The 12571-nt window shown below is 45.1% G+C and overlaps 1 protein-coding gene across 5 annotated transcripts in view; it reads right to left on the bottom strand.

Annotated features, from left to right (window-relative positions):
• The window catches only part of KANK4 (KN motif and ankyrin repeat domains 4), a 100640-nt gene extending 88343 nt beyond the window's left edge, over nt 1–12297 (bottom strand). The window contains exons 1-4 of one of the 5 annotated variants that reach the window (XM_044300874.1): nt 12207–12297; nt 8997–9193; nt 8291–8422; nt 7741–7856 (exon numbers count right to left, since the gene is read on the bottom strand). The gene's annotated coding sequence lies outside the window, so the exon portion shown is untranslated. Of the gene's footprint in view, nt 1–7740; nt 7857–8290; nt 8423–8996; nt 9194–11434; nt 11564–12206 lie in introns of those variants that run through there. The other 4 variants (XM_044300873.1, XM_044300872.1, XM_044300870.1 and 1 more) reach the window with 4 other exon arrangements.
• Nucleotides 12298–12571: the final 274 nt, after the last annotated feature.

Below are 12571 nucleotides of genomic sequence, written 5' to 3'. Positions count from 1 at the left end.
CCCCTTGGTTGCCAATCCCTATAGCAACTGCTGTGCCTGCTACCCTGGTAGCTGCAATACTACACACAACCTGCGGACACGTGTGGTGCTGTTATCCTGCACAGACCATTTAATTAAAGGAACTGCAGTCCTACAAAGCACGGAAATGAGACAGAATTCCTGCCGCGGGCGCATACCGGTAAGACGCAGCTCTGTACATACAATCCAATAAATGCAACATATCTGCAAACATAAATCATACGTCCACTTAAAGCTCGGTTTTCTTAAGCTGTGCATTCTCTTTACCCATTTCATTTTTATTTATACTTTCAAAGCAATACTTAAAAAGGGATTGTCCACTTTGGGGGGACCAGATTATATTACATCCAGGGTATACGTAAAGGAGTATCCCCCTGTTTTACCCAGAGCAGAAGGACGGCCTCCTTACATTACATGAATAGGCTTCTCTGGGGATATCATACCAGGTTGTTGCTGGGGGGAGTCTCATTTTGTGGACAGCCCCTTTAAATAAACAAAAGGACACTGCAGGGCTGTGTGCCGACAAGTTATAATTTGCAAGGTTTGGCAATAGGAATTATTTCACTGCTGCAGTATCCGGACAATAAACATTAACACCCATAAGGACTGAGAGATCGACAACTCATTAAATCTTAGCAAGTAGGTGTCATTAAAAACTGCTGACACCTAAAATATGTGCCCGGAACAAGCAATCAGTCAGTGAGGCATCTACTCTATATTCCCAATACATCGCTCCTGTCCACAGAAGACAACTGGGGTCATTTATCAGGTGCCGGCTTTTTCTGCTGCTCCGGAGGAAGAGCCTAATATATGACAAGGCCAGGCCTCATCATAAATTAGGTGCACCTCCGGCAGTCCGTGCACCCGGAGTGAAAACTGCGCGGATCCCTGGCTGGAGTCGTTTTCTCCCCTCTTTTACGCCCGTTTCCACTCCCAAGAGTCGAGGACGGCATAAAAACGCCTGTGCAAGAAAATACTGTCACGTGGGTGTTTAAAAAGTTACAAAAAGGGACTTTTTCACGTTAAAACCTGGCTTAGCGATGTTAATAAATAAGACCAACAGTTCTATATTGTGTCAGTTTAACATCTATACATGTAAAAATCATAGATGGTAAAATATTTGGAAACACAGAACATTTAGTAACAAGTACAAAAAAAAGTCAAATATAAAAATAGAGCAGAGGGTAAAGTGTTCATCCAATTGTTTTAGACCCAAAATTCACCACTGATTAGTTTCCTAATTTATTATTATAGGTAGCAGGGGTAAATTCTCCTGGTACAGAGCTCCAAATCCCCTTAACAGAGGGAAATTATAACCTCATTTCTGCCTTCAGCCACCACTAGGGGGAGATCACTGCAAAAAGTCCCTAAGCTCCCCATAGTGTTCCCCATCCTGATGCTCTCCAGCTGTTGGAAAACTACAACCCTCATCATGCCCTGACTGCCTGCCAGGCCCTGACAACCAGGAATAAGAAGGGAACCCTGTGAGCGAAAACTTTCAATGGCAAGACTGCATGAAAGGAAGTTCTTGTTGTGGTCTTTACGATATGTAAGCTCTGTGTAATCAATGTAAACTGAAAAAAAAGGCTTCACTTCCTCTGCATTTTGAGATCCCCGTTTCATGTCAGAAAATGAAAACACAGTCAAAGGCTGAATATTGGTAACAGAGGACACATAGACAGAGGCTGACCAGTTTGGACATCCCCTTTAGGGCTCATGCACATGGCCGTAAATGTTTTGCGGTCTGCAAAATGTGGATCCACAAAAGATGTGCAAGCCACCGTTTCTTTAAACTACTGTAAAAAGTCCTACTGCTGTCTGCAAAATGGACAAGAATGGACGTGCGGATGCGGATAGCACATGGGTGTCCTGTCTGCATCTTTTGCGGCACCATTGAGATGAATGGGTCTGCATCCGATCCACAAAAACGTGGATCAGATGTAGACCGAAACTACCGCCATGGGCATGAGCCCTTAAATACGTTTTTTCCACTTCTGCGGCCATTTTTTTTATTGCTACAATGTATCTAAACTAATAAGACAAATTGAAACAACTTGGCAAATAGTCTTGATTAAAAATATTCTCACATTTGGTCCATGGAGCGCATGTGCAGACTGAGAAGTGTCTCCATGGTTACAGAATACAAACAAACCCTGTGTAATCCGGTCATAGTTATTTCCATTCATCCCCCACTTCTTGTTAATGTGTTCATGGGATCAGCATGAAAAGCAGATCCGGTGGGAAGCTGCATGACTTCACCATCAGACTACACATGGCTTGTTTGTAGTCTGTTACCATGGAGCCACACAGGAGCTGTATTCACAAAACGGTAAGTGATTTAAAGCCAAAACTATTTGGAAAGTGGCTTCAGTTTTAATTTTCCAATATAATAGACAACTGATCTCTCCTCTGGTGCCAAGTTTCTTCTTATGTCACCTCACTTTTGGTTAGGAAAACAACAGTCTGGGATTTAATGATCCCTATCATTCCCGCAGGCACCGGGACTCCTGTGTGATCCATGTGTCCCAATAATGGCTTCCCTGACTCCACCTAAGAAGCATCAGCGACGTGCGCAGCCTGATTATTATAAACTCCCAGCTTCTTGGGTAACATAACGTGAAGCAATCAACATGAAATCAATTGTTCTTCAATATCACATGTTGCCATTAGATCATGCGAGGCAGACACACCCGAGCCTCTGGGGCTTCAAGTACATCTGCCCTTAACTTTTTACCCCATGTTTACCTTCTGGACCAAGAAGCATGTAGAATTCAATCAGATAAGAGACTCCTTAAAAATACAGAAATGCTATTTTTATTCATGCGGAAATAGGATGAGCGAGAAGCCAAGAACAACATTATCTTCTTTCCTCAACCTAAAAAAGGATCTCGGTGTCAGCCTTATACAAACATGGAGGGTTTAGTACTATCTGGTATTAAAGGAAGTGTCCAGTCTGATGAACACAGAGCTGGCCGACTGTATAATAAATGATCTTATCCGGGGCGGACTGGTCATAGACCCTACAGTGGAATTTCCCGGCGGGCCAATGCCCAGGGTGCCACCTGAGCCCTCCTCATGGCTGTAGGCTGGATTCATAACGATCTGATGCTCTCACTATTAATTAATGCCATGTACATCAGGTAATTAAGTATCTGTCCGCCGGCCGCAGGTGGCCTCCAAATTCTTCTGTATCGCCATCCTCAGTATGGTGATATGGTGATACGGGGGAAGTCAGTATTTTATCGTGCACTACGGTATTGCTGGCCTTAGCTACTTGTGTTCTCCCTGCCTACTTGTGTTCTCCCTGCCTACTTGTGTTCTCCCTGCCTACTTGTGTCCTCCCTGCCTACTTGTGTCCTCCCTGCCTACTTGTGTCCTCCCTGCCTACTTGTGTCCTCCCTGCCTACTTGTGTCCTCCCTGCCTACTTGTGTCCTCCCTGCCTACTTGTGTCCTCCCTGCCTACTTGTGTCCTCCCTGCCTACTTGTGTCCTCCCTGCCTACTTGTGTCCTCCCTGCCTACTTGTGTCCTCCCTGCCTACTTGTGTCCTCCCTGCCTACTTGTGTCCTCCCTGCCTACTTGTGTCCTCCCTGCCTACTTGTGTCCTCCCTGCCTACTTGTGTTCTCCCTGCCTACTTGTGTCCTCCCTGCCTACTTGTGTCCTCCCTGCCTACTTGTGTTCTCCCTGCCTACTTGTGTTCTCCCTGCCTACTTGTGTCCTCCCTGCCTACTTGTGTCCTCCCTGCCTACTTGTGTCCTCCCTGCCTACTTGTGTTCTCCCTGCCTACTTGTGTTCTCCCTGCCTACTTGTGTTCTCCCTGCCTACTTGTGTTCTCCCTGCCTACTTGTGTTCTCCCTGCCTACTTGTGTTCTCCCTGCCTACTTGTGTTCTCCCTGCCTACCAGTTTTTATATGTGTAATTTATTTCTTTATATAAATGGAAATCATACAATTTTCGAATATACATGTATTTGAAGGTAATCTGTCAGCAGATCTGTACCTATGACACTGGCTGACCTGTTACATGTGCACTTAGCAGCTGAAGGCATCTGTGTTGGTCCTGTGTTCCTATGTGCCCGCATTGCTGAGAAAAATGATGTTTTATTATATGCAAATAAGCCTCTAGGTTGCCATTACACCTAGCGGCTCTGGTCTTCCTGCACTTTGACAGGGACAGGTGTAATTATATATATAATAAAACGGATATTAAATTAAATGTATATAGGCACACCACCTTCTGGAAAGATCTGGCTATAGACCTTCTATAGACATCTAATACAAGTAAAAAATGAAAATACTGAACACAATAAATAAATGGATTAGTAGTAGATAATAATCATGTAATTAGCAGCATATATATTTGTCTCCCTTATTCTTATTCTGGATTCTAAGTGAGACAGATTTTTGAAGTACTTCATTTTTATCGATTATGAGCTGTGATCAAAACAAATGAATTGCAGACCTACTTGTATTGGATGTTAAAAAATTTGTGGAATTATCTAAGGTGTATAGCCAGATCTTTCCAGAAGGTAGTGTGCCTATATACATTTAATTTAATAACAGGTGTAATTATGTTTTCACTGCCTGGCCCTGTCAAGCAAGGTGCAGAGGGCGCAGAGAATCCTCTAGGTGTAACGGTAACGCCCCCATTGCTCCTAGAAGCTCATTTGCATATATTAAAACATCATTTTTCTCAGCAATGTGGACACATATGTACATGGGACCAACACAGATGTCTTCAGCTTCCAAGTGCACATGTAACAGGTCAGCTGGTGTCATAGGTACAAAACTGCTGACAGATGCCTTTTAAAATCCTGCACACACATCTTTCTTATATCAGGCGGTTGACCACTATATGCAGGAGAATGGTATAGCCCATGTATCAGTCCTGTGTAATGTATCTATGGCCTAACGTAAACATGGCAGCAGTCATGTGACACTCTTCACATCATATAACCCCTGACATTTAGTTAGCAGCAGTGTTGCATGACATGTACAGTATTCGCTGGGTCAGCACACAGGAAACATCCATGTGATAAGTACCTAAGACTAGTGGTGGAATCATGATTTGTATTTGACAACAAGCAGAGAATAACTTGTTTACAAGAGACTACACAAGACAACTTAGCAAAATTCCTTGAACATTGGGTTGTGTATATCGTTCAAACGTGAAACTCTAGTTTTGCAACGCCAGAAAGATTTGTCATCAATGCGTTATTTATACGGAAAATTACTCAGTACTGACAACTGCTGCTCAGCCTGAGAGGTGGTGGCCCCAGGATACACACCAAAATGATGGTTAGGAGGGTGCACACAGCAGTGTGGGGTTCACTAATGAGCACAAGTTTCTAAGATGCACCCAGTCTTGGCTGCTTGGCTTTCTGGGGGCAGTGGTGTCGATGCAGAAGGGTATGTCCTCTGCTATGTGTTCTTCTGCATGTGGGACCGGTGCCCGAGGACACGACATCTGCACCACTGACAGGTCAACATATAGTGTAGGTTACCTCTATGTATCATCATTACATACAAGTCCTGCACGCTATGCAGTTATCCTCGGTGGACTGTCTCAAAAGTATCATTCCTAGTGCGGGCTCTAAAGTTCTGTGGTGCCCCTTCATCAGAGAGCGCCCTCTACAGCTGGGAGTATGTACCTCTCCTTATGTACCACGGATTTCTGCTGACAGAGCTGAACCATATTTCCATGGATTCAGTAAAGGAGTTTGAGATTTTTATACTGATGACCTAGCCGCTGATCGGCTGTTTGAGAAGGCAGCGGCGCTCGCGGCAGCACTGTGGCCGTCTCGCAGCTTGTCCTAGGACCGCGACGACACGTTCTTGTGTCAAGTGAATGGGGCTGAGCGCAATACCAAGCACAGCCGCTTTACAATGTACGGCGCTGTGCTTGGTAAGATGCGAGAAGCCAGTGGCACTCACAGGAGCGCCAATGCCTTCTCAAACAGATGATCAGGGGGGTCCTGGGTGTCGGACCCCCATAGATCAGACACTGATGACCTATCCAGAGGATAGGTCATCAGCAGTAAAATCCTGAAAAACCCTTTTAAAAATTGAATGTGTACGAGAGAGATCTGACTGCCCCTAAATGATCAGGGCCTTGCTCACATGTTTGACGTCCGTGGAAAAATCCACCCATGTTTCATCTGGAAGAACCTGCGTGTCAGTTTTTTGCCTTCCGTGTATCATCTTATCATACACTTCAGGTATCTGTCAAAAGACCCCCGGATGCCACGGACACTGCTCAGCTAAAAATTCATTTCCACAGCATCTCCTACTAATGGTCCTTGAAATACCACTGACGGAATACGAACGCCATCCGTGTTGTGTCAGTGGTTTTTCATGGACCCATGGACTTCAATGGGTGCGTTTGTTGCACATCATGGTCTAAAGTAGAGCATGTCTCACGCTCAGTGGAAAACCACTGATGGGAGGCAATAGGTATAAGAACATGGACAGCACACGGTGATTCACTGAAGTGTGAAGGAGGCCACAGATTTTTTTCCTGGGAGATGACCTGTGCCATAGGGGTAGAGTATCCCTTCAGCAATACATACTGAGTGGGGGCATCCGGGGGTCTTTTGACAGATACCTGAAGTATATGATAAGATTTAGTATGTTGTGTCAGGTTTTCAGGACCAGAAAATCTACGGGGATTCAGGGTCCCATAGAATTCTGTCACTAGGGCAGTTGCACCAATAGTAATTATTTCCCCTAATAGCTGGGGGGTCCCACCTACAAAAAGAGTGCCAATTCCCAAATCCCTGCCAATGCAAAGTGGCTGCTTGTTACATAGGCTATAGTGGAGCAATGGCTCTTCCATAATATTCTACATGGTGAAAGCTGAGCACAAGGCTACCCACGGAAATCAAGGCGGCTGGCAGCATGTGTGTCACGCTCTGTGTATACATCTCCCATGCAGTCCAATGTGTCTCCATAGACACAGACTACAAACAAACTCTGTGCAGACTGATCCTGCTGCTGTTGAGCAGTCCATATACATTGGAAAGACTAGGCGACCATCTAATGTGTATGGTGGCATTAGAGCTCATACATTGGGGGAGTTCAGTTGGATTTCTAAATGCCTGATCCTTTTGTTCTTGGGGATATATACAAGCACGCTTGGCCAAGCTGAGGGGGCACGTGTATGTGGTAGCTCAGCCAGCTCTACTCTCTTTCTTCTGTATCCCTTTACAGAGGAAAAAAAGAGGAAACAGAGATCATCAGACTACACAGGGTTTGTTCGTAGTCTGTAACCATGGAGACACAGAGACCTGCATACGATTACTTAATCAAGGCTATTTTCATAACTGCATTGGTGCAAATAACGTATATAAAATTTCTCACAGCCTTAGGCCTCATGCACATGACCGTTGTGTGTTTTGCGGTCCGCAAATTGCGGATCTGAAAAACACGGATGGTGTCCATGTGCGTTTCCCAATTTGCGGAACGGTGCGGACAGCCATTGATATAACTGCCTATTCTTGTCCGCAAAACAGACAAGAATAGGACAGGTGATATGTTTTTTGCGGACCACGGAACGGAGCAACGGATGCGGACAGCACACGGAGCGCTGTCCGCATCTTTTGCGGCCCCGTTGAAGTGAATGGGTCCGCATCCAAGCCGCAAATACTGCGGCTCAGATGCGGAACCAAAACAACGGCCGTGTGCATGAGGCCTTAAGTGAACAAACAGTACATTCTTTTGTTACCTTGCTTTGTGCACATATCATTACAGGAATAGTGGCGTCATCTCCCTTTAAATGCATGCAGCTCTATCATTTGACTATTTCCTGCTTGCGGTGTCACAAAAGCTTAATATAATATTCTGCAAGACATGAAACCACGACAGTGGAAAATATTAAACTTATCGTTCTTTCGAATTTACCACCAGATTACAATCCACATCCTGCAAACTGTCTGCTGCCCCTGGCGAATATCAACCGCTCATAACACCAGAGAAGAATCAGAGATTACAGCTCTTGTGATACATCCATGTGACAAATGCTAACAATGTAACTGTCGCTATTTCCTATTAACCCCCTGAAAGTCGGGACAGTCCCTCACTCGCCTCCTGCTACACGTTAAAGCCTTTTCCTCTGTGCTTAGAGCAAGCGGCGGTGGTCATAAAAAACCATGAAGAAAAGACACAAAAAACATACAGCATCAGTACACTAACACACTGTCACGAAAAAAAATAAATGCTGAATGAATAGTAAGTCGAACATTCCCCCCCCCCCAAAAAAAAAAGAATAATCTTACGTTTTGCAACGTTGGCTGAGATTTGGATCTGGAAACAATGAAGCCACTCAATGCACTGTATCCCGAAGTTCTCTCTTTGTCAGGAACACAACGGCACACACCCACCTCTCCTGCAGAAGGGTCGCCCCATTCCTAGAGGTTGAGGAATCAGGATAGGGCCATTACCTCCCTTCTCTTCTGAAGGAATCTGGCCGCAATTCCACAGAGGATCAATTAAATATTAGGCTAGCCCCTCTCATTACAAACGTGGAGGGGGGCGTTAACTATTGGTTGCATTTCTTTCTTCTCTCCGTCCGTACTCAGGTTTTCTACAATCAGATGTTTCCCATTAGGGGCCCACATGGGGGTCTTTATATGGATTCATCAAGCCACTGAGCTGAATAACCTCACTTTCTCCTGATGCAGAACAAATGGGGGGGGGGTCTATATTTTTGGAAAAGAGGTGAAGTTATTCTGCCAGTATAAAGATTCCCAAATTCCTCCCTTTTTCCAGAACTGATCCCATTGTTTTCAGCGAGTGGGAAAGCGATATAGAAATGGGGCTCGATAGCACGGCGCGTTTTATCTGCAAGGAAACAGCTGCAGATATTCCATAGGATGCAAGCAGCAGTCCCAGCATGCTCTCACGCCTCCTCCTCTCATGCCCCTCGGTCAGTCGTCAGGTTAATAAAATGAAGGAAAATGTGGAGAGCAGGAACGGTCTTACCTTGGAGATGTCTGGCTGCCTGGCTCCCGCAGGTTTGCAGACTGTACATGGAGCTGCGTGTGTGGAAGTGCCTGCGAGTGGGATGGTCCTACATTCTTACTTCATCAGCCAGATGCTGACACTGTCTTTCTTAAGGAGTATGAAAAATCTGCCTTGTAGAAAACTTTCTTCGGTGTCTTCTCACTGCCCTTTTCTTCCTTAAGAAGAGAAGAAGAAAGATTTATACAGCTTCCATCTCAAAAGTGTCTTGGACAATACACAACGCATTTCTTGAAATGGATTCTTAAAGGGGATTACCCCCCTCCCCCTTTCTAATTGCAAAAATATTCATTTTCATTTTGCTTTCTTTGATGTGGATGGATCTTTAATGCCTCCCAGCAGAGACGAGCGGCTGCGCCTAGGATGGCAGAGCGCTCGAAGGGGTATATTAGGAAATTGCAGAAATAACAATTCCCCAGTGTAATGAAGTGATCGGAGATACATTTTCACGTAGCATCTCTTCATCTACTCTCAGCAGAATATAGATGCTGTTTATGGTGGTCTGCGTTATGTTATAATATACTGTCAGAATCAACCTCCTTACAACTGGGAGCAAATAACATTTTCCACGTCTTCCTTTTATTTGCTGTCAGCAGAATACATAAGACATTTAAAGGGATTGTCTGGTTTCCATTATTGATGACCTACCCCAAGTGAAAGGGGCGGAGTAGCTGTGGTTGCGCCGCACCACCCCTGCAATGCTGACGGGGTGCAGGTAGACAATTAAGAAAATGCAGCAGTCACACAAGCGTGGGGGTCTCTTCAAACAGCTGATCGGCAGGGGTGTCAATCTGATATTGATGACCTCCCCTGAGGATAGATGTCACGGACGTTCCCGCGACAGGTGGCAGGAGATCGGCGAGACTGGCAACACGTGGTTTGATCTGACATGTTTTCCGTTTGGATCAAATGACGCCTGTGTTGTTTCTGGTGCTCGCCGCACCTTCTTTCCTCAGGTGTGGCTATTAGGGTCATTTAACCTTCTCTAGTTATAGTTGCTTCTCCCACAATGCTGTGCGGTTTATAGCTTCTGTTTGGACCTTTGGATAGATTGTGGTTGGATCTCGGCTGAGTTCCTGGTGCTTCCTTAGCCTCTTTGAAGTTAAGTCTTTCCGTTCCCATTTGTATTTTGTTTGGGTTCTGTGTGTTGCATTTTCCTATTGTTTGTAATCGGCCTGAAGGAGACTCCTGTTCGTCCTTCCTTTTGGAGAAACATGTAGTCTTCTCCATGCCATTAGTACAGGGGTCCTATAGGGCTTGATAGGACTCTAGGTATTCCTGCGTATGAACTCACCTACCTTTAGGGTCTGTTCATACTGGTAGTCAGTCAGGATTTTGGTTAGGGTTTTCACTAGGAGGTGTCCATCTTCCTTCACTAGTTCTCAGGCCTGATTCCCTGTTCCCCCTTCCCTCCCACACCGAAGCGTGACTATAGATCATCAATATGGTAAAGCCGGACAACCCCTTTAAGGTGATCTGTGTTCAGACTCCATAGTTCTGGTTGGTGACTGTCAGCAGAATAAAGATGTTTATGGTGGCCTGTAGACAGACACTGTAGTTCTACTCACAGCATGTCAACAGAGTATAGGAGATGTTTAAGGTGGTCTAGAAAAATAATTCTGTTTGGAGCCTGCCAGCAGAATACAGAAGATGTCTATGGCAGCCAGTGGTCGGAAAATGTAGTCCCGTTTGAAACCTGCCAGTAGAATACAGAACTGGTTTAAGATGGTCTGTTGTTGGACAATGTATTTGTTTGGAACCTGTCAGCAGAATACTAAAGATGTTTGAGGTGGTCTGCAGTTGAACAATGTGGTTATTTTTGGAGCCTGTCAGCAGAATACCGATGACGTTTACGGTGGCTCTGTTTGGAGCAGAATACAGAAAATGTCTACGCTGTCTAGGGTTAAACAATGTGGTTCTGTTTGAAGCCTGTCAGCAGAATACGGAAGATGTTTAAAGTGGTCTATAGTGGCACAATGTGGTTCTGTTTGGAGCCTGTAGGCAGAATGCAGAAGATATATATGGTGGCCTGTGATCGGGCCATGCAGTTTTGTTTCAAGCCTGTCAGCAGAATACAAAAGATGCTTAAGGTGGTCAAATATGGTCAAATATCTGAAGCAACCTCTATAAGAAGACATGACCCAGTATTCGAGCAGGACAGCACCAGGCAGACAACAAATATATCTGCCCATCATTTCTCTATGGTCCAGTTAACACCCATTACAGTAAAGCATGTGCCCACTGACTAACAGCACATTGGAGAGGAACGGATGGATATGCAATTCCGTAATCACCCGCTCCTGTCACCAGCGGAGCAAACGTTTAAAGTGAACCTACCTGCAGTTCAATTGACTGAGAAAGCAGGCGCGTAAATAACTTAAAGCATGCTCCTAACATACCTGATAAGGCTCAGCTTTCGGTTTCTATAGTACAGAGCTCCCATCTTCAAGTCTTGACTTCCTTTTGCCAGCACTGGGGGATATCTACAGCCAGTGGCGTACATAGAGAAGTAAGGACCCCATAGCAAGGATCAAACCAGGGCCCTCACACAGGACAGAAGGGGTTCTGCCTAAACCCCTTTTAATTCAATTTTTCCACTGCCTCATTTGCTAAAAGTTGTTCCTTTAGAGGGTAAAGTCCTGACCATGTTTTCACCCCCAGCAGAAGAGGGGATAATCCCAACTAAGACTGGGCCCCCTCTTGCCCTCGGCCCCATAGCAGTTGCACGGTCTGCCGCTATTTTACTTACGCCCCTGTCTACAGCCTACACACAGCTGCAAATAGATGGCCCCCTTGTGGCAGCGACAGGCAACTGAGATTTTAATCAAATATATTAGGAAAATCATCCAAATCATTTCTGCTCATTAAATTTTGTCATGATAGGTTCACCACCCCAGGAATGCAACCCAGAAATCCATGCACTTCAGTCCAGTGACCAGGTTCCCCTCCTTTTTGGACTGTCGCTTTAAATTCATGTTATTAAACACTGGGGTGAGCACAGAATATCTGAAATGGCCGATTCCACAGAGAACAAGCTTGCACTTAGCGCCTCTCACATTTTGTCTTGACATGTCATATCCCCCCCCAATAAATATGTTCGTGCTTTCCTATACGACCATTCATATTTTAGGGTTTAATGGTTCTTTAAGCCATTACAGCGGCATCTCTGACCTTTCCAGACGTCCGTATGGCGACAAGCCTCTAACGAGCCGCTCTCCGAATAGCTGCACTTGATGTCGAGAGCTGCTGAAGGGGATGTGAGACTAACACGTCTGATCTAGCCGAAGACACATGACCTCAGATCATACACAGAACTGCAGATAAAACAACAAAAGGGGAAACGCGTCTCGAAAAATGAATCCTACATCGCGTCGGAAACTAAAATAGATTCTGGGCGTGCAAATATCATGGGTTAGCATGGCTAGCACATCTGCAATACTGCAAAAGAATTCTAAAAGTACAAATCTACAGATACATTCAGGGCATCGATCATGCAACACAGTTTCGAACGCTCTCCTATGCGGGTTTGTGCAATA

Source organism: Bufo gargarizans, chromosome 7, assembly GCF_014858855.1.
Source record: "Bufo gargarizans isolate SCDJY-AF-19 chromosome 7, ASM1485885v1, whole genome shotgun sequence".
Taxonomy (NCBI): domain Eukaryota; kingdom Metazoa; phylum Chordata; class Amphibia; order Anura; family Bufonidae; genus Bufo; species Bufo gargarizans.
This window is presented reverse-complemented; position numbering and strand designations above follow the sequence as displayed.